Here is a 23,784-nt window from a genome sequence, read left to right on the forward strand (position 1 = left end):
AAGATATTTAAAAGTTCCGAAGCCGCACCAACATAATAGAGATACAGAAACACCGTGGCCCCTTTCTTTGAGATAACTCTGCACTATTGCGAGCTGTAAATGCCACTTCCAGCTTAGCTGTGCAGAAGAAGAACAACAAGAAGAAGAAATATCTCGAAATATGTCCGTCAGGCCCCTTCTCTTGAGATATATCTGCAAATATCTCGGAAACGAAGCGAGCTATGGCAAAATGTTAAGAGACCTTTTTTGTAGAGAATTAAGTTTCCTACTTTTTATGTTCTATGATATTTTTTGATCAGATGCGTAGTTCTCGAGATATATCAAGATATTTAAAAGTTCCGAAGCCGCACCAACATAATAGAGATACAGAAACACCGTGGCCCCTTTCTTTGAGATAACTCTGCACTATTGCGAGCTGCAAATGCCACTTCCAGCTTAGCTGTGCAGAGGAAGAACAACAAGAAGAAGAAATATCTCGAAATATGTCCGTCAGGCCAGTTCCTTTGAGCTGAATCTGCAAATATCTCGGAAACGAAGCGAGCTATGGCAAAATGTTAAGAGACGTTTTTTGTAGAGAATTATGTTTCCTACAATTTGTCTTCTATGATATTTTTTGATCAGAAGCGTAGTTTTCGAGATATATCGAGATATTTAAAAGTTCCGAAGCCGCACCAACATAATAGGGATACAGAAACACCGTGGCCCCTTTCTTTGAGATAACTCTGCACTAGTGCGAGTCGCAAATGCCACTTCCAGCTTAGCTGTGCAGAAGAAGAACAACAAGAAGAAGAAATATCTCGAAATATGTCCGTCAGGCCCCTTCCCTTGAGATAAATCTGCAAATATCTCGGAAACGAAGCGAGCTATGGCAAAATGTTAAGAGACCTTTTTTGTAGAGAATTAGGTTTCCTACTTTTTATGTTCTATGATATTTTTTGATCAGATGCGTAGTTCTCGAGATATATCAAGATATTTAAAAGTTCCGAAGCCGCACCAACATAATAGAGATACAGAAACACCGTGGCCCCTTTCTTTGAGATAACTCTGCACTAGTGCGAGCCGCAAATGCCACTTCCAGCTTAGCTGTGCAGAAGAAGAGCAGCAAGAAGAAGAAATATCTCGAAATATGTCCGACAGGCCCCTTCCCTTGAGATAAATCTGCAAATATCTCGGAAACGAAGCGAGCTATGGCGAAATGTTAAGAGACCTTTTTTGTAGAGAATTAAGCTTCCTACTATTTATCTTCTATGATATTTTTTGATCAGATGCGTAGTTCTCGAGATAGATCAAGATACTTAAAAGTTCCAAAGCCGCACCAACATAATAGAGATACAGAAACACCGTGGCCCCTCTCTTTGAGATAACTCTGCACTATTGCGAGCTGCAAATGCCACTTCCAGCTTAGCTGTGCAGAAGAAGAACAACAAGAAGAAGAAATATCTCGAAATATGTCCGTCAGGCCCCTTCCCTTGAGATAAATCTGCAAATATCTCGGAAACGAAGCGAGCTATGGCAAAATGTTTAGAGACCTTTCTTGTAGAGAATTAAGTTTCCTACTTTTTATGTAGTATGATATTTTTTGATCAGATGCGTAGTTTTCGAGATATATCGAGATATTTAAAAGTTCCGAAGCCGCACCAACATAATAGGGATACAGAAACACCGTGGCCCCTTTCTTTGAGATAACTCTGCACTAGTGCGAGCCGCAAATGCCACTTCCAGCTTAGCTGTGCAGAAGAAGAACAACAAGAAGAAGAAATATCTCGAAATATGTCCGTCAGGCCCCTTCCCTTGAGATAAATATGCAAATATCTCGGAAACGAAGCGAGCTATGGCAAAATGTTAAGAGACCTTTTTTGTAGAGAATTAAGTTTCCTACTTTTTACGTTCTATAATATTTTTTGATGAGATGCGTAGTTCTCGAGATATATCAAGATATTTACAAAGTTCCGAAGCCGCACCAACATAATAGAGATACAGAAACACCGTGGCCCCTTTCTTTGAGATAACTCTGCACTATTGCGAGCTGCAAATGCCACTTCCAGCTTAGCTGTGCAGAGGAAGAACAACAAGAAGAAGAAATATGTCGAAATATGTCCGTCAGGCCAGTTCCTTTGAGCTGAATCTGCAAATATCTCGGAAACGAAGCGAGCTATGGCAAAATGTTAAGAGACGTTTTTTGTAGAGAATTATGTTTCCTACAATTTATGTTCTATGATATTTTTTGATCAGAAGCGTAGTTTTCGAGATATATCGAGATATTTAAAAGTTCCGAAGACGCACCAACATAATAGAGATACAGAAACACCGTGGCCCCTTTCTTTGAGATAACTGTGCACCAGTGCGAGCCGCAAATGCCACTTTCAGCTTAGCTGTGCAGAAGAAGAACAACAAGAAGAAGAAATATCTCGAAATATGTCCGTCAGGCCCCTTCCCTTGAGATATATCTGCAAATATCTCGGAAACGAAGCGAGCTATGGCAAAATGTTAAGAGACCGTTTTTGTAGAGAATTATGTTTCCTACTTTTTATGTTCTATGATATTTTTTGATCAGACGCGTAGTTCTCGAGATATATCAAGATATTTAAAAGTTCCGAAGCCGCACCAACATAATAGAGATACAGAAACACCGTGGCCCCTTTCTTTGAGATAACTCTGCACTAGTGCGAGCCGCAAATGCCACTTCCAGCTTAGCTGTGCAGAAGAAGAGCAGCAAGAAGAAGAAATATCTCGAAATATGTCCGACAGGCCCCTTCCCTTGAGATAAATCTGCAAATATCTCGGAAACGAAGCGAGCTATGGCGAAATGTTAAGAGACCTTTTTTGTAGAGAATTAAGCTTCCTACTATTTATCTTCTATGATATTTTTTGATCAGATGCGTAGTTCTCGAGATAGATCAAGATACTTAAAAGTTCCAAAGCCGCACCAACATAATAGAGATACAGAAACACCGTGGCCCCTCTCTTTGAGATAACTCTGCACTATTGCGAGCTGCAAATGCCACTTCCAGCTTAGCTGTGCAGAAGAAGAACAACAAGAAGAAGAAATATCTCGAAATATGTCCGTCAGGCCCCTTCCCTTGAGATAAATCTGCAAATATCTCGGAAACGAAGCGAGCTATGGCAAAATGTTTAGAGACCTTTCTTGTAGAGAATTAAGTTTCCTACTTTTTATGTAGTATGATATTTTTTGATCAGATGCGTAGTTTTCGAGATATATCGAGATATTTAAAAGTTCCGAAGCCGCACCAACATAATAGGGATACAGAAACACCGTGGCCCCTTTCTTTGAGATAACTCTGCACTAGTGCGAGCCGCAAATGCCACTTCCAGCTTAGCTGTGCAGAAGAAGAACAACAAGAAGAAGAAATATCTCGAAATATGTCCGTCAGGCCCCTTCCCTTGAGATAAATATGCAAATATCTCGGAAACGAAGCGAGCTATGGCAAAATGTTAAGAGACCTTTTTTGTAGAGAATTAAGTTTCCTACTTTTTACGTTCTATAATATTTTTTGATGAGATGCGTAGTTCTCGAGATATATCAAGATATTTACAAAGTTCCGAAGCCGCACCAACATAATAGAGATACAGAAACACCGTGGCCCCTTTCTTTGAGATAACTCTGCACTATTGCGAGCTGCAAATGCCACTTCCAGCTTAGCTGTGCAGAGGAAGAACAACAAGAAGAAGAAATATGTCGAAATATGTCCGTCAGGCCAGTTCCTTTGAGCTGAATCTGCAAATATCTCGGAAACGAAGCGAGCTATGGCAAAATGTTAAGAGACGTTTTTTGTAGAGAATTATGTTTCCTACAATTTATGTTCTATGATATTTTTTGATCAGAAGCGTAGTTTTCGAGATATATCGAGATATTTAAAAGTTCCGAAGACGCACCAACATAATAGAGATACAGAAACACCGTGGCCCCTTTCTTTGAGATAACTGTGCACCAGTGCGAGCCGCAAATGCCACTTTCAGCTTAGCTGTGCAGAAGAAGAACAACAAGAAGAAGAAATATCTCGAAATATGTCCGTCAGGCCCCTTCCCTTGAGATATATCTGCAAATATCTCGGAAACGAAGCGAGCTATGGCAAAATGTTAAGAGACCGTTTTTGTAGAGAATTATGTTTCCTACTTTTTATGTTCTATGATATTTTTTGATCAGACGCGTAGTTCTCGAGATATATCAAGATATTTAAAAGTTCCGAAGCCGCACCAACATAATAGAGATACAGAAACACCGTGGCCCCTTTCTTTGAGATAACTCTGCACTATTGCGAGCTGGAAATGCCACTTCCAGTTTAGCTGTGCAGAAGAAGAACAACAAGAAGAAGAAATATCTCGAAATATGTCCGTTAGGCCCCTTCCCTTGAGATAAATCTGCAAATATCTCGGAAACGAAGCGAGCTATGGCAAAATGTTTAGAGACCTTTCTTGTAGAGAATTAAGTTTCCTACTTTTTATGTAGTATGATATTTTTTGATCAGATGCGTAGTTTTCGAGATATATCGAGATATTTAAAAGTTCCGAAGCCGCACCAACATAATAGGGATACAGAAACACCGTGGCCCCTTTCTTTGAGATAACTCTGCACTAGTGCGAGCCGCAAATGCCACTTCCAGCTTAGCTGTGCAGAAGAAGAACAACAAGAAGAAGAAATATCTCGAAATATGTCCGTCAGGCCCCTTCCCTTGAGATAAATATGCAAATATCTCGGAAACGAAGCGAGCTATGGCAAAATGTTCAGAGACCTTTTTTGTAGAGAATTAAGTTTCCTACTTTTTATGTTCTATAATATTTTTTGATGAGATGCGTAGTTCTCGAGATATATCAAGATATTTAAAAGTTCCGAAGCCGCACCAACATAATAGAGATACAGAAACACCGTGGCCCCTTTCTTTGAGATAACTCTGCACTATTGCGAGCTGCAAATGCCACTTCCAGCTTAGCTGTGCAGAGGAAGAACAACAAGAAGAAGAAATATCTCGAAATATGTCCGTCAGGCCAGTTCCTTTGAGCTGAATCTGCAAATATCTCGGAAACGAAGCGAGCTATGGCAAAATGTTAAGAGACGTTTTTTGTAGAGAATTATGTTTCCTACAATTTATGTTCTATGATATTTTTTGATCAGAAGCGTAGTTTTCGAGATATATCGAGATATTTAAAAGTTCCGAAGACGCACCAACATAATAGAGATACAGAAACACCGTGGCCCCTTTCTTTGAGATAACTGTGCACCAGTGCGAGCCGCAAATGCCACTTTCAGCTTAGCTGTGCAGAAGAAGAACAACAAGAAGAAGAAATATCTCGAAATATGTCCGTCAGGCCCCTTCCCTTGAGATATATCTGCAAATATCTCGGAAACGAAGGGAGCTATGGCAAAATGTTAAGAGACCGTTTTTGTAGAGAATTAAGTTTCCTACTTTTCATGTTCTATGGTATTTTTTGATCAGATGCGTAGTTCTCGAGATATATCAAGATATTTAAAAGTTCCGAAGCCGCACCAACATAATAGAGATACAGAAACACCGTGGCCCCTTTCTTTGAGATAACTCTGCACTATTGCGAGCTGTAAATGCCACTTCCAGCTTAGCTGTGCAGAACAGGAACAACAAGAAGAAGAAATATCTCGAAATATGTCCGTCAGGCCCCTTTCCTTGAGATATATCTGCAAATATCTCGGAAACGAAGCGAGCTATGGCAAAATGATAAGAGACCTTTTTTGTAGAGAATTATGTTTCCTACAATTTATGTTCTATGATATTTTTTGATCAGAAGCGTAGTTTTCGAGATATATCGAGATATTTAAAAGTTCCGAAGCCGCACCAACATAATAGAGATACAGAAACACCGTGGCCCCTTTCTTTGAGATAACTCTGCACTAGTGCGAGCCGCAAATGCCACTTCCAGCTTAGCTGTGCAGAAGAAGAACAACAAGAAGAAGAAATATCTCGAAATATGTCCGTCAGGCCCCTTCCCTTGAGATAAATCTGCAAATATCTCGGAAACGAAGCGAGCTATGGCAAAATGTTAAGAGACCTTTTTTGTAGAGAATTAAGTTTCCTACTTTTTATGTTCTATGATATTTTTTGATCAGATGCGTAGTTCTCGAGATATATCAAGATATTTAAAAGTTCCGAAACCGCACCAACATAATAGAGATACAGAAACACCGTGGCCCCTTTCTTTGAGATAACTCTGCACTATTGCGAGCGGGAAATGCCACTTCCAGTTTAGCTGTGCAGAAGAAGAACAACAAGAAGAAGAAATATCTCGAAATATGTCCGTTAGGCCCCTTCCCTTGAGATAAATCTGCAAATATCTCGGAAACGAAGCGAGCTATGGCAAAATGTTAAGAGACCTTTTTTGTAGAGAATTAAGTTTCCTACTTTTTATGTTCTATGATATTTTTTGATCAGAAGCGTAGTTTTCGAGATATATCGAGATATTTAAAAGTTCCGAAGCCGCACCAACGTAATAGAGATACAGAAACACCGTGGCCCCTTTCTTTGAGATAACTCTGCACTAGTGCGAGCCGCAAATGCCACTTCCAGCTTAGCTGTACAGAAGAAGAACAACAAGAAGAGGAAATATCTCGAAATACGTCCGTCAGGCCCCTTCCCTTGAGATAAATCTGCAAATATCTCGGAAACGAAGCGAGCTATGGCAAAATGTTAAGAGACCTTTTTTGTAGAGAATTATGTTTCCTACAATTTCTGTTCTATGATATTTTTTGATCAGAAGCGTAGTTTTCGAGATATATCGAGATATTTAAAAGTTCCGAAGACGCACCAACATAATAGAGATACAGAAACACCGTGGCCCCTTTCTTTGAGATAACTGTGCACTAGTGCGAGCCGCAAATGCCACTTCCAGCTTAGCTGTGCAGAAGAAGAACAACAAGAAGAAGAAATATCTCGAAATATGTCCGTCAGGCCCCTTCCCTTGAGATATATCTGCAAATATCTCGGAAACGAAGCGAGCTATGGCGAAATGTTAAGAGACCTTTTTTGTAGAGAATTAAGTTTCCTACTTTTTATCTTCTATGATATTTTTTGATGAGATGCGTAGTTCTCGAGATATATCAAGATATTTAAAAGTTCCGAAGCCGCACCAACATAATAGAGATACAGAAACACCGTGGCCCCTTTCTTTGAGATAACTCTGCACTATTGCGAGCTGCAAATGCCAGTTCCAGCTTAGCTGTGCAGAGGAAGAACAACAAGAAGAAGAAATATCTCGAAATATGTCCGTCAGGCCAGTTCCTTTGAGATAAATCTGCAAATATCTCGGAAACGAAGCGAGCTATGGCAAAATGTTAAGAGACCTCGTTTGTAGAGAATTATGTTTCCTACAATTTATGTTCTATGATATTTTTTGATCAGATGCGTAGTTCTCGAGATATATCAAGATATTTAAAAGTTCCGAAGCCACACCAACATAATAGAGATACAGAAACACCGTGGCCCCTTTCTTTGAGATAACTCTGCACTATTGCGAGCTGTAAATGCCACTTCCAGCTTAGCTGTGCAGAAGAAGAACAACAAGAAGAAGAAATATCTCGAAATATGTCCGTCAGGCCCCTTCCCTTGAGATAAATCTGCAAATATCTCGGAAACGAAACGAGCTATGGCAAAATGTTAAGAGACCTTTTTTGTAGAGAATTAGGTTTCCTACTTTTTATGTTCTATGATATTTTTTGATCAGAAGCGTAGTTTTCTAGATATATCGAGATATTTAAAAGTTCCGAAGCCGCACCAACATAATAGAGATACAGAAACACCGTGGCCCCTTTCTTTGAGATAACTCTGCACTAGTGCGAGCTGCAAATGCCACTTCCAGCTTAGCTGTGCAGAAGAAGAACAACAAGAAGAAGAAATATCTCGAAATATGTCCGTCAGGCCCCTTCCCTTGAGATAAATCTGCAAATATCTCGGAAACGAAGCGAGCTATGGCAAAATGTTAAGAGACCTTTTTTGTAGAGAATTAAGTTTCCTACTTTTTATGTTCTATGATATTTTTTGATCAGATGCGTAGTTCTCGAGATATATCAAGATATTTAAAAGTTCCGAAGCCGCACCAACATAATAGAGATACAGAAACACCGTGGCCCCTTTCTTTGAGATAACTCTGCACTATTGCGAGCTGTAAATGCCACTTCCAGCTTAGCTGTGCAGAAGAAGAACAACAAGAAGAAGAAATATCTCGAAATATGTCCGTCAGACCCCTTCCCTTGAGATGAATCTGCAAATATCTCGGAAACGAAGCGAGCTATGGCAAAATGTTAAGAGACCTTTTTTGTAGAGAATAATGTTTACTACAATTTACGTTCTATGATATTTTTTGATCAGAAGCGTAGTTTTCGAGATATATCGAGATATTTAAAAGTTCCGAAGCCGCACCAACATAATAGAGATACAGAAACACCGTGGCCCCTTTCTTTGAGATAACTCTGCACTATTGCGACCTGCAAATGCCACTTCCAGCTCAGCTGTGCAGAAGAAGAACAACAAGAAGAAGAAATATCTCGAAATATGTCCGTCAGGCCCCTTCCCTTGAGATGAATCTGCAAATATCTCGGAAACGAAGCGAGCTATGGCAAGATGTTAAGAGACCTTTTTTGTAGAGAATAATGTTTCCTACAATTTACGTTCTATGATATTTTTTGATCAGAAGCGTAGTTTTCGAGATATATCGAGATATTTAAAAGTTCCGAAGCCGCACCAACATAATAGAGATACAGAAACACCGTGGCCCCTTTCTTTGAGATAACTCTGCACTATTGCGACCTGCAAATGCCACTTCCAGCTCAGCTGTGCAGAAGAAGAACAACAAGAAGAAGAAATATCTCGAAATATGTCCGTCAGGCCCCTTCCCTTGAGATAAATCTGCAAATATCTCGGAAACGAAGCGAGCTATGGCAAAATGTTAAGAGACCTTTTTTGTAGAGAATTATGTTTCCTACAATTTATGTTCTATGATATTTTTTGATCAGAAGCGTAGTTTTCGAGATATATCGAGATATTTAAAAGTTCCGAAGCCGCACCACCATAATAGAGATACAGAAACACCGTGGCCCCTTTCTTTGAGATAACTCTGCACTATTGCGACCTGCAAATGCCACTTCCAGCTCAGCTGTGCAGAAGAAGAACAACAAGAAGAAGAAATATCTCGAAATATGTCCGTCAGGCCCCTTCCCTTGAGATAAATCTGCAAATATCTCGGAAACGAAGCGAGCTATGGGAAAATGTTAAGAGACCTTTTTTGTAGAGAATTAAGTTTCCTACTTTTCATGTTCTATGATATTTTTTGATCAGATGCGTAGTTCTCGAGATATATCAAGATATTTAAAAGTTCCGAAGCCGCACCAACATAATAGAGATACAGAAACACCGTGGCCCCTTCCTTTGAGATAACTCTGCACTATTGCGAGCTGTAAATGCCACTTCCAGCTTAGCTGTGCAGAAGAAGAACAACAAGAAGAAGAAATATCTCGAAATATGTCCGTCAGGCCCCTTCCCTTGAGATAAATCTGCAAATATCTCGGAAACGAAGCGAGCTATGGCAAAATGTTGAGAGACCTTTTTGGTAGAGAATTAAGTTTCCTACTTTTTATGTTCTATGATATTTTTTGATCAGAAGCGTAGTTTTCGAGATATATCGAGATATTTAAAAGTTCCGAAGCCGCACCAACATAATAGAGATACAGAAACACCGTGGCCCCTTTCTTTGAGATAATTCTGCACTATTGCGAGCTGCAAATGCCACTTCCAGCTTAGCTGTGCAGAAGAAGAACAACAAGAATAAGAAATATCTCGAAATATGTCCGTCAGGCCCCTTCCGTTGAGATAAATCTGCAAATATCTCGGAAACGAAGAGAGCTATGGCAAAATGTTGAGAGACCTTTTTTGTAGAGAATTAGGTTTCCTACTATTTATGTTCTATGATATTTTTTGATCAGATGCGTAGCTCTCGAGATATATCAAGATATTTAAAAGTTCCGAAGCCGCACCAACATAATAGAGATACAGAAACACCGTGGCCCCTTTCTTTGAGATAACTCTGCACTAGTGCGAGCCGCAAATGCCACTTCCAGCTTAGCTGTGCAGAAGAAGAACAACAAGAAGAAGAAATATCTCGAAATATGTCCGTCAGGCCCCTTCCCTTGAGATAAATCTGCAAATATCTCGGAAACGAAGCGAGCTATGGCAAAATGTTAAGAGACCGTTTTTGTAGAGAACTAAGTTTCCTACTTTTTATGTTCTATGATATTTTTTGATCAGATGCGTAGTTCTCGAGATATATCAAGATATTTAAAAGTTCCGAAGCCGCACCAACATAATAGAGATACAGAAACACCGTGGCCCCTTTCTTTGAGATAACTCTGCACTAGTGCGAGCCGCAAATGCCACTTCCAGCTTAGCTGTGCAGAAGAAGAACAACAAGAAGAAGAAATATCTCGAAATATGTCCGTCAGGCCCCTTCCCTTGAGATAAATCTGCAAATATCTCGGAAACGAAGCGAGCTATGGCAAAATGTTAAGAGACCGTTTTTGTAGAGAACTAAGTTTCCTACTTTTTATGTTCTATGATATTTTTTGATCAGATGCGTAGTTCTCGAGATATATCAAGATATTTAAAAGTTCCGAAGCCGCACCAACATAATAGAGATACAGAAACACCGTGGCCCCTTTCTTTGAGATAACTCTGCACTATTGCGAGCCGCAAATGCCACTTCCAGCTTAGCTGTGCAGAAGAAGAACAACAAGAAGAAGAAATATCTCGAAATATGTCCGTCAGGCCCCTTCCCTTGAGATAAATCTGCAAATATCTCGGAAACGAAGCGAGCTATGGCAAAATGTTAAGAGACCGTTTGTGTAGAGAACTAAGTTTCCTACTTTTTATGTTCTATGATATTTTTTGATCAGATGCGTAGTTCTCGAGATATATCAAGATATTTAAAAGTTCCGAAGCCGCACCAACATAATAGAGATACAGAAACACCGTGGCCCCTTTCTTTGAGATAACTCTGCACTATTGCGAGCCGCAAATGCCACTTCCAGCTTAGCTGTGCAGAAGAAGAACAACAAGAATAAGAAATATCTCGAAATATGTCCGTCAGGCCCCATCCCTTGAGATAAATCTGCAAATATCTCGGAAACGAAGAGAGCTATGGCAAAATGTTAAGAGACCTTTTCTGTAGAGAATTAAGTTTCCTACTTTTTATGTTCTATGATATTTTTTGATCAGATGCGTAGTTTTCGAGATATATCGAGATATTTAAAAGATCCGAAGCCGCACCAACATAATAGAGATACAGAAACACCGTGGCCCCTTTCTTTGAGATAACTCTGCACTAGTGCGAGCCGCAAATGCCACTTCCAGCTTAGCTGTGCAGAAGAAGAACAACAAGAAGAAGAAATATCTCGAAATATGTCCGTCAGGCCCCTTCCCTTGAGATAAATCTGCAAATATCTCGGAAACGAAGAGAGCTATGGCAAAATGTTAAGAGACCTTTTCTGTAGAGAATTAAGTTTCCTACTTTGTATGTTCTATGATATTTTTTGATCAGATGCGTAGTTCTCGAGATATATCAAGATATTTAAAAGTTCCGAAGCCGCACCAACATAATAGAGATACAGAAACACCGTGGCCCCCTTCTTTGAGATAACTCTGCACTATTGCGAGCTGCAAATGCCACTTCCAGCTTAGCTGTGCAGAAGAAGAACAACAAGAAGAAGAAATATCTCGAAATATGTCCGTCAGGCCCCTTCCCTTGAGATAAATCTGCAAATATCTCGGAAACGAAGCGAGCTATGGCAAAATGTTAAGAGACCTTTTTTGTAGAGAATTAAGTTTCCTACTTTTTATGTTCTATGATATTTTTTGATCAGATTCGTAGTTCTCGAGATATATCAAGATATTTAAAAGTTCCGAAGCCGCACCAACATCATAGAGATACAGAAACACCGTGGCCCCCTTCTTTGAGATAACTCTGCACTATTGCGAGCTGCAAATGCCACTTCCAGCTTAGCTGTGCAGAAGAAGAACAACAAGAAGAAGGAATATCTCGAAATATGTCAGTCATGCCCCTTCCCTTGAGATAAATCTGCAAATATCTCGGAAACGAAGCGAGCTATGGCAAAATGTTAAGAGACCTTTTTTGTAGAGAATTAAGTTTCCTACTTTTTATGTTCTATCATATTTTTTGATCAGAAGCGTAGTTTTCGAGATATATCGAGATATTTAAAAGTTCCGAAGCCGCACCAACATAATAGAGATACAGAAACACCGTGGCCCCTTTCTTTGAGATAACTCTGCACTATTGCGAGCTGGAAATGCCACTTCCAGTTTAGCTGTGCAGAAGAAGAACAACAAGAAGACGAAATATCTCGAAATATGTCCGTTAGGCCCCTTCCCTTGAGATAAACCTGCAAATATCTCGGAAACGAAGCGAGCTATGGCAAAATGTTAAGAGACCTTTTTTGTAGAGAATTAAGTTTCCTACTTTTTATGTTGTATGATATTTTTTGATCAGATGCGTAGTTCTCGAGATATATCAAGATATTTAAAAGTTCCGAAGCCGCACCAACATAATAGAGATACAGAAACACCGTGGCCCCTTTCTTTGAGATAACTCTGCACTATTGCGAGCTGCAAATGCCACTTCCAGCTTAGCTGTGCAGAAGAAGAACAACAAGAAGAAGAAATATCTCGAAATATGTCCGTCAGGCCCCTTCCCTTGAGATAAATCTGCAAATATCTCGGAAACGAAGAGAGCTATGGCAAAATGTTAAGAGACCTTTTTTGTAGAGAATTAAGTTTCCTACAATTTATGTTCTATGATATTTTTTGATCAGATGCGTAGTTTTCGAGATATATCGAGATATTTAAAAGTTCCGAAGCCGCACCAACATAATAGAGATACAGAAACACCGTGGCTCCTTTCTTTGAGATAACTTTGCACTATTGCGAGCTGTAAATGCCACTTTCAGCTTAGCTGTGCAGAAGAAGAACAACAAGAAGAAGAAATATCTCGAAATATGTCCGTCAGGCCCCTTCCCTTGAGATATATCTGCAAATATCTCGGAAACGAAGCGAGCTATGGCAAAATGTTAAGAGAGCTTTTTTGTAGAGAATTATGTTTCCTACAATTTATGTTCTATGATATTTTTTGATCAGAAGCGTAGTTTTCGAGATATATCGAGATATTTAAAAGTTCCGAAGCCGCACCAACATGATAGAGATACAGAAACACCGTGGCCCCTTTCTTTGAGATAACGCTGCACTAGTGCGAGCCGCAAATGCCACTTCCAGCTTAGCTGTGCAGAAGAAGAACCACAAGAAGAAGAAATATCTCGAAATATGTCCGTCAGGCCCCTTCCCTTGAGATAAATCTGCAAATATCTCGGAAACGAAGCGAGCTATGGCAAAATGTTAAGAGACCTTTTTTGTAGAGAATTAAGTTTCCTACTTATTATGTTCTATGATATTTTTTGATCAGATGCGTAGTTCTCGAGATATATCAAGATATTTAAAAGTTCCGAAGCCGCACCAACAGAATAGAGATACAGAAACACCGTGGCTCCTTTCTTTGAGATAACTCTGCACTATTGCGAGCTGGAAATGCCACTTCCAGTTTAGCTGTGCAGAAGAAGAACAACAAGAAGAAGAAATATCTCGAAATATGTCCGTTAGGCCCCTTCCCTTGAGATAAACCTGCAAATATCTCGGAAACGAAGCGAGCTATGGCAAAATGTTAAGAGACCTTTTTTGTAGAGACTTAAGTTTCCTACTTTTTATGTTGTATGATATTTTTTGATCAGATGCGTAGTTCTCGAGATATATCAAGATATTTAAAAGTTCCGAAGCCGCACCAACATAATAGAGATACAGAAACACCGTGGCCCCTTTCTTTGAGATAACTCTGCACTAGTGCGAGCCGCAAATGCCACTTCCAGCTTAGCTGTGCAGAAGAAGAGCAACAAGAAGAAGAAATATCTCGAAATATGTCCGTCAGGCCCCTTGCCTTGAGATAAATCTGCAAATATCTCGGAAACGAAGCGAGCTATGGCAAAATGTTAAGAGACCTTTTTTGGAGAGAATTATGTTTCCTACTTTTTATGTTCTATGATATTTTTTGATCAGACGCGTAGTTCTCGAGATATATCAAGATATTTAAAAGTTCCGAAGCCGCACCAACATAATAGAGATACAGAAACACCGTGGCCCCTTTCTTTGAGATAACTCTGCACTATTGCGAGCTGCAAATGCCACTTCCAGTTTAGCTGTGCAGAAGAAGAACAACAAGAAGAAGAAATATCTCGAAATATGTCCGTCAGGCCCCTTCCCTTGAGATAAATCTGCAAATATCTCGGAAACGAAGAGAGCTATGGCAAAATGTTGAGAGACCTTTTTTGTGGAGAATTAAGTTTGCTACAATTTATGTTCTATGATATTTTTTGATCAGAAGCGTAGTTTTCGAGATATATCGAGATATTTAAAAGTTCCGAAGCCGCACCAACATAATAGAGATACAGAAACACCGTGGCCCCTTTCTTTGAGATAACTCTGCACTATTGCGAGCTGGAAATGCCACTTCCAGTTTAGCTGTGCAGAAGAAGAACAACAAGAAGACGAAATATCTCGAAATATGTCCGTTAGGCCCCTTCCCTTGAGATAAACCTGCAAATATCTCGGAAACGAAGCGAGCTATGGCAAAATGTTAAGAGACCTTTTTTGTAGAGAATTAAGTTTCCTACTTTTTATGTTGTATGATATTTTTTGATCAGATGCGTAGTTCTCGAGATATATCAAGATATTTAAAAGTTCCGAAGCCGCACCAACATAATAGAGATACAGAAACACCGTGGCCCCTTTCATTGAGATAACTCTGCACTATTGCGAGCTGCAAATGCCACTTCCAGCTTAGCTGTGCAGAAGAAGAACAACAAGAAGAAGAAATATCTCGAAATATGTCCGTCAGGCCCCTTCCCTTGAGATAAATCTGCAAATATGTCGGAAACGAAGAGAGCTATGGCAAAATGTTAAGAGACCTTTTTTGTAGAGAATTAAGTTTCCTACAATTTATGTTCTATGATATTTTTTGATCAGATGCGTAGTTTTCGAGATATATCGAGATATTTAAAAGTTCCGAAGCCGCACCAACATAATAGAGATACAGAAACACCGTGGCCCCTTTCTTTGAGATAACTTTGCACTATTGCGAGCTGTAAATGCCACTTTCAGCTTAGCTGTGCAGAAGAAGAACAACAAGAAGAAGAAATATCTCGAAATATGTCCGTCAGGCCCCTTCCCTTGAGATATATCTGCAAATATCTCGGAAACGAAGCGAGCTATGGCAAAATGTTAAGAGACCTTTTTTGTAGAGAATTAAGTTTCCTACTTATTATGTTCTATGATATTTTTTGATCAGATGCGTAGTTCTCGAGATATATCAAGATATTTAAAAGTTCCGAAGCCGCACCAACAGAATAGAGATACAGAAACACCGTGGCTCCTTTCTTTGAGATAACTCTGCACTATTGCGAGCTGGAAATGCCACTTCCAGTTTAGCTGTGCAGAAGAAGAACAACAAGAAGAAGAAATATCTCGAAATATGTCCGTTAGGCCCCTTCCCTTGAGATAAACCTGCAAATATCTCGGAAACGAAGCGAGCTATGGCAAAATGTTAAGAGACCTTTTTGGTAGAGAATTAAGTTTCCTACTTTTTATGTTCTATGATATTTTTTGATCAGATGCGTAGTTCTCGAGATATATCAAGATATTTAAAAGTTCCGAAGCCGCACCAACATAATAGAGATACAGAAACACCGTGGCCCCTTTCTTTGAGATAACTCTGCACTAGTGCGAGCCGCAAATGCCACTTCCAGCTTAGCTGTGCAGAAGAAGAACAACAAGAAGAAGAAATATCTCGAAATATGTCCGTCATGCCCCTTCCCTTGAGATAAATCTGCAAATATCTCGGAAACGAAGCGAGCTATGGCAAAATGTTAAGAGACCTTTTTTGTAGAGAATTAAGTTTCCTACTTTTTATGTTCTATGATATTTTTTGATCAGATGCGTAGTTCTCGAGATATATCAAGATATTTAAAAGTTCCGAAGCCGCACCAACATAATAGAGATACAGAAACACCGTGGCCCCTTTCTTTGAGATAACGCTGCACTAGTGCGAGCCGCAAATGCCACTTCCAGCTTAGCTGTGCAGAAGAAGAACCACAAGAAGAAGAAATATCTCGAAATATGTCCGTCAGGCCCCTTCCCTTGAGATAAATCTGCAAATATCTCGGAAACGAAGCGAGCTATGGCAAAATGTTAAGAGACCTTTTTTGTAGAGAATTAAGTTTCCTACTTATTATGTTCTATGATATTTTTTGATCAGATGCGTAGTTCTCGAGATATATCAAGATATTTAAAAGTTCCGAAGCCGCACCAACAGAATAGAGATACAGAAACACCGTGGCTCCTTTCTTTGAGATAACTCTGCACTATTGCGAGCTGGAAATGCCACTTCCAGTTTAGCTGTGCAGAAGAAGAACAACAAGAAGAAGAAATATCTCGAAATATGTCCGTTAGGCCCCTTCCCTTGAGATAAACCTGCAAATATCTCGGAAACGAAGCGAGCTATGGCAAAATGTTAAGAGACCTTTTTTGTAGAGAATTAAGTTTCCTACTTTTTATGTTGTATGATATTTTTTGATCAGATGCGTAGTTCTCGAGATATATCGAGATATTTAAAAGTTCCGAAGCCGCACCAACATAATAGAGATACAGAAACACCGTGGCCCCTTTCTTTGAGATAACTTTGCACTATTGCGAGCTGTAAATGCCACTTTCAGCTTAGCTGTGCAGAAGAAGAACAACAAGAAGAAGAAATATCTCGAAATATGTCCGTCAGGCCCCTTCCCTTGAGATATATCTGCAAATATCTCGGAAACGAAGCGAGCTATGGCAAAATGTTAAGAGACCTTTTTTGTAGAGAATTATGTTTCCTACAATTTATGTTCTATGATATTTTTTGATCAGAAGCGTAGTTTTCGAGATATATCGAGATATTTAAAAGTTCCGAAGCCGCACCAACATGATAGAGATACAGAAACACCGTGGCCCCTTTCTTTGAGATAACTCTGCACTAGTGCGAGCCGCAAATGCCACTTCCAGCTTAGCTGGGCAGAAGAAGAACAACAAGAAGAAGAAATATCTCGAAATATGTCCGTCATGCCCCTTCCGTTGAGATAAATCTGCAAATATCTCGGAAACGAAGCGAGCTATCGCAAAATGTTAAGAGACCTTTTTTGTAGAGAATTAAGTTTCCTACTTTTTATGTTCTATGATATTTTTTGATCAGATGCGTAGTTCTCGAGATATATCAAGATATTTAAAAGTTCCGAAGCCGCACCAACATAATAGAGATACAGAAACACCGTGGCCCCTTTCTTTGAGATAACTCTGCACTATTGCGAGCTGCAAATGCCACTTGCAGCTTAGCTGTGCAGAAGAAGAACAACAAGAAGAAGAAATATCTCGAAATATGTCCGTCAGGCCCCTTCCCTTGAGATAAATCTGCAAATATCTCGGAAACGAAGAGAGCTATGGCAAAATGTTAAGAGACCTTTTTTGTAGAGAATTAAGTTTCCTACAATTTATATTCTATGATATTTTTTGATCAGAAGCGTAGTTTTCGAGATATATCGAGATATTTAAAAGTTCCGAAGCCGCACCAACATAATAGAGATACAGAAACACCGTGGCCCCTTTCTTTGAGATAACTCTGCACTATTGCGAGCTGGAAATGCCACTTCCAGTTTAGCTGTGCAGAAGAAGAACAACAAGAAGAAGAAATATCTCGAAATATGTCCGTTAGGCCCCTTCCCTTGAGATAAACCTGCAAATATCTCGGAAACGAAGCGAGCTATGGCAAAATGTTAAGAGACCTTTTTTGTAGAGAATTATGTTTCCTACAATTTATGTTCTATGATATTTTTTGATCAGAAGCGTAGTTTTCGAGATATATCGAGATATTTAAAAGTTCCGAAGCCGCACCAACATAATAGAGATACAGAAACACCGTGGCCCCTTTCTTTGAGATAACTCTGCACTAGTGCGAGCCGCAAATGCCACTTCCAGCTTAGCTGTGCAGAAGAAGAACAACAAGAAGAAGAAATATCTCGAAATATGTCCGTCATGCCCCTTCCCTTGAGATAAATCTGCAAATATCTCGGAAACGAAGCGAGTTATGGCAAAATGTTAAGAGACCTTTTTTGTAGAGAATTAAGTTTCCTACTTTTTATGTTCTATGATATTTTTTGATCAGATGCGTAGTTCTCGAGATATATCAAGATATTTAAAAGTTCCGAAGCCGCACCAACATAATAGAGATACAGAAACACCGTGGCCCCTTTCTTTGAGATAACTCTGCACTAGTGCGAGCCGCAAATGCCACTTCCAGCTTAGCGGTGCAGAAGAAGTACAACAAGAAGAAGAAATATCTCGAAATATGTCCGTCATGCCCCTTCCCTTGAGATATATCTGCAAATATCTCGGAAACGAAGCGAGCTATGGCAAAATGTTAAGAGACCTTTTTTGTAGAGAATTAAGTTTCCTACTTTTTATGTTCTATGATATTTTTTGATCAGATGCGTAGTTCTCGAGATATATCAAGATATTTAAAAGTTCCGAAGCCGCACCAACAGAATAGAGATACAGAAACACCGTGGCTCCTTTCTTTGAGATAACTCTGCACTATTGCGAGCCGCAAATGCCACTTCCAGCTTAGCTGTGCAGAAGAAGAACAACAAGAAGAAGAAATATCTCGAAATATGTCCGTCAGGCCCCTTCCCTTGAGATAAATCTGCAAATATCTCGGAAACGAAGCGAGCTATGGCAAAATGTTAAGAGACCTTTTTTGTAGAGAGTTAAGTTTCCTACAATTTATGTTCTATGATATTTTTTGATCAGAAGCGTAGTTTTCGAGATATATCGAGATATTTAAAAGTTCCGAAGCCGCACCAACATAATAGAGATACAGAAACACCGTGGCCCCTTTCTTTGAGATAACTTTGCACTATTGCGAGCTGTAAATGCCACTTTCAGCTTAGCTGTGCAGAAGAAGAACAACAAGAAGAAGAAATATCTCGAAATATGTCCGTCAGGACCCTTCCCTTGAGATATATCTGCAAATATCTCGGAAACGAAGCGAGCTATGGCAAAATGTTAAGAGACCTTTTTTGTAGAGAATTATGTTTCCTACAATTTATGTTCTATGATATTTTTTGATCAGAAGCGTAGTTTTCGAGATATATCGAGATATTTAAAAGTTCCGAAGCCGCACCAACATAATAGAGATACAGAAACACCGTGGCCCCTTTCTTTGAGATAACTCTGCACTAGTGCGAGCCGCAAATGCCACTTCCAGCTTAGCTGTGCAGAAGAAGAACAACAAGAAGAAGAAATATCTCGAAATATGTCCGTCATGCCCCTTCCCTTGAGATAAATCTGCAAATATCTCGGAAACGAAGCGAGCTATGGCAAAATGTTAAGAGACCTTTTTTGTAGAGAATTAAGTTTCCTACTTTTTATGTTCTATGATATTTTTTGATCAGATGCGTAGTTCTCGAGATATATCAAGATATTTAAAAGTTCCGAAGCCGCACCAACATAATAGAGATACAGAAACACCGTGGCCCCTTTCTTTGAGATAACTCTGCACTATTGCGAGCTGCAAATGCCACTTCCAGCTTAGCTGTGCAGAAGAAGAACAACAAGAAGAAGAAATATCTCGAAATATGTCCGTCAGGCCCCTTCCCTTGAGATAAATCTGCAAATATCTCGGAAACGAAGAGAGCTATGGCAAAATGTTAAGAGACCTTTTTTGTAGAGAATTAAGTTTCCTACAATTTATGTTCTATGATATTTTTTGATCAGAAGCGTAGTTTTCGAGATATATCGAGATATTTAAAAGTTCCGAAGCCGCACCAACATAATAGAGATACAGAAACACCGTGGCCCCTTTCTTTGAGATAACTCTGCACTATTGCGAGTTGGAAATGCCACTTCCAGTTTAGCTGTGCAGAAGAAGAACAACAAGAAGAAGAAATATCTCGAAATATGTCCGTCAGGCCCCTTCCCTTGAGATAAATCTGCAAATATCTCGGAAACGAAGAGAGCTATGGCAAAATGTTAAGAGACCTTTTTTGTAGAGAATTAAGTTTCCTACAATTTATGTTCTATGATATTTTTTGATCAGATGCGTAGTTTTCGAGATATATCGAGATATTTAAAAGTTCCGAAGCCGCACCAACATAATAGAGATACAGAAACACCGTGGCCCCTTTCTTTGAGATAACTTTGCACTATTGCGAGCTGTAAATGCCACTTTCAGCTTAGCTGTGCAGAAGAAGAACAACAAGAAGAAGAAATATCTCGAAATATGTCCGTCAGGCCCCTTCCCTTGAGATATATCTGCAAATATCTCGGAAACGAAGCGAGCTATGGCAAAATGTTAAGAGACCTTTTTTGTAGGGAATTATGTTTCCTACAATTTATGTTCTATGATATTTTTTGATCAGAAGCGTAGTTTTCGAGATATATCGAGATATTTAAAAGTTCCGAAGCCGCACCAACATGATAGAGATACAGAAACACCGTGGCCCCTTTCTTTGAGATAACTCTGCACTAGTGCGAGCCGCAAATGCCACTTCCAGCTTAGCTGTGCAGAAGAAGAACAACAAGAAGAAGAAATATCTCGAAATATGTCCGTCATGCCCCTTCCCTTGAGATAAATCTGCAAATATCTCGGAAACGAAGCGAGCTATGGCAAAATGTTAAGAGACCTTTTTTGTAGAGAATTAAGTTTCCTACTTTTTATGTTCTATGATATTTTTTGATCAGATGCGTAGTTCTCGAGATATATCAAGATATTTAAAAGTTCCGAAGCCGCACCAACATAATAGAGATACAGAAACACCGTGGCCCCTTTCTTTGAGATAACTCTGCACTAGTGCGAGCCGCAAATGCCACTTCCAGCTTAGCTGTGCAGAAGAAGAACAACAAGAAGAAGAAATATCTCGAAATATGTCCGTCATGCCCCTTCCCTTGAGATAAATCTGCAAATATCTCGGAAACGAAGCGAGTTATGGCAAAATGTTAAGAGACCTTTTTTGTAGAGAATTATGTTTCCTACAATTTATGTTCTATGATATTTTTTGATCAGAAGCGTAGTTTTCGAGATATATCGAGATATTTAAAAGTTCCGAAGCCGCACCAACATAATAGAGATACAGAAACACCGTGGCCCCTTTCTTTGAGATAACTCTGCACTAGTGCGAGCCGCAAATGCCACTTCCAGCTTAGCTGTGCAGAAGAAGAACAACAAGAAGAAGAAATATCTCGAAATATGTCCGTCATGCCCCTTCCCTTGAGATAAATCTGCAAATATCTCGGAAACGAAGCGAGCTATGGCAAAATGTTAAGAGACCTTTTTTGTAGAGAATTAAGTTTCCTACTTTTTATGTTCTATGATATTTTTTGATCAGATGCGTAGTTCTCGAGATATATCAAGATATTTAAAAGTTCCGAAGCCGCACCAACAGAATAGAGATACAGAAACACCGTGGCTCCTTTCTTTGAGATAACTCTGCACTATTGCGAGCTGGAAATGCCACTTCCAGTTTAGCTGTGCAGAAGAAGAACAACAAGAAGAAGAAATATCTCGAAATATGTCCGTCATGCCCCTTCCTTTGAGATAAATCTGCAAATATCTCGGAAACGAAGAGAGCTATGGCAAAATGTTAAGAGACCTTTTCTGTAGAGAATTAAGTTTCCTACTTTGTATGTTCTATGATATTTTTTGATCAGATGCGTAGTTCTCGAGATATATCAAGATATTTAAAAGTTCCGAAGCCGCACCAACATAATAGAGATACAGAAACACCGTGGCCCCCTTCTTTGAGATAACTCTGCACTATTGCGAGCTGCAAATGCCACTTCCAGCTTAGCTGTGCAGAAGAAGAACAACAAGAAGAAGAAATATCTCGAAATATGTCCGTCAGGCCCCTTGCCTTGAGATAAATCTGCAAATATCTCGGAAACGAAGCGAGCTATGGCAAAATGTTAAGAGACCTTTTTTGGAGAGAATTATGTTTCCTACTTTTTATGTTCTATGATATTTTTTGATCAGACGCGTAGTTCTCGAGATATATCAAGATATTTAAAAGTTCCGAAGCCGCACCAACATCATAGAGATACAGAAACACCGTGGCCCCCTTCTTTGAGATAACTCTGCACTATTGCGAGCTGCAAATGCCACTTCCAGCTTAGCTGTGCAGAAGAAGAACAACAAGAAGAAGGAATATCTCGAAATATGTCAGTCATGCCCCTTCCCTTGAGATAAATCTGCAAATATCTCGGAAACGAAGCGAGCTATGGCAAAATGTTAAGAGACCTTTTTTGTAGAGAATTAAGTTTCCTACTTTTTATGTTCTATCATATTCTTTGATCAGAAGCGTAGTTTTCGAGATATATCGAGATATTTAAAAGTTCCGAAGCCGCACCAACATAATAGAGATACAGAAACACCGTGGCCCCTTTCTTTGAGATAACTCTGCACTATTGCGAGCTGGAAATGCCACTTCCAGTTTAGCTGTGCAGAAGAAGAACAGCAAGAAGACGAAATATCTCGAAATATGTCCGTTAGGCCCCTTCCCTTGAGATAAACCTGCAAATATCTCGGAAACGAAGCGAGCTATGGCAAAATGTTAAGAGACCTTTTTTGTAGAGAATTAAGTTTCCTACTTTTTATGTTGTATGATATTTTTTGATCAGATGCGTAGTTCTCGAGATATATCAAGATATTTAAAAGTTCCGAAGCCGCACCAACATAATAGAGATACAGAAACACCGTGGCCCCTTTCTTTGAGATAACTCTGCACTATTGCGAGCTGCAAATGCCACTTCCAGCTTAGCTGTGCAGAAGAAGAACAACAAGAAGAAGAAATATCTCGAAATATGTCCGTCAGGCCCCTTCCCTTGAGATAAATCTGCAAATATGTCGGAAACGAAGAGAGCTATGGCAAAATGTTAAGAGACCTTTTTTGTAGAGAATTAAGTTTCCTACAATTTATGTTCTATGATATTTTTTGATCAGATGCGTAGTTTTCGAGATATATCGAGATATTTAAAAGTTCCGAAGCCGCACCAACATAATAGAGATACAGAAACACCGTGGCCCCTTTCTTTGAGATAACTTTGCACTATTGCGAGCTGTAAATGCCACTTTCAGCTTAGCTGTGCAGAAGAAGAACAACAAGAAGAAGAAATATCTCGAAATATGTCCGTCAGGCCCCTTCCCTTGAGATATATCTGCAAATATCTCGGAAACGAAGCGAGCTATGGCAAAATGTTAAGAGACCTTTTTTGTAGAGAATTAAGTTTCCTACTTATTATGTTCTATGATATTTTTTGATCAGATGCGTAGTTCTCGAGATATATCAAGATATTTAAAAGTTCCGAAGCCGCACCAACAGAATAGAGATACAGAAACACCGTGGCTCCTTTCTTTGAGATAACTCTGCACTATTGCGAGCTGGAAATGCCACTTCCAGTTTAGCTGTGCAGAAGAAGAACAACAAGAAGAAGAAATATCTCGAAATATGTCCGTTAGGCCCCTTCCCTTGAGATAAACCTGCAAATATCTCGGAAACGAAGCGAGCTATGGCAAAATGTTAAGAGACCTTTTTTGTAGAGAATTAAGTTTCCTACTTTTTAT

The sequence above is a fragment of the Osmia lignaria genome, unplaced genomic scaffold (genome assembly GCF_051020975.1).
Source record: "Osmia lignaria lignaria isolate PbOS001 unplaced genomic scaffold, iyOsmLign1 scaffold0006, whole genome shotgun sequence".
In the NCBI taxonomy this organism is placed as follows: Eukaryota; Metazoa; Arthropoda; class Insecta; order Hymenoptera; family Megachilidae; genus Osmia; species Osmia lignaria.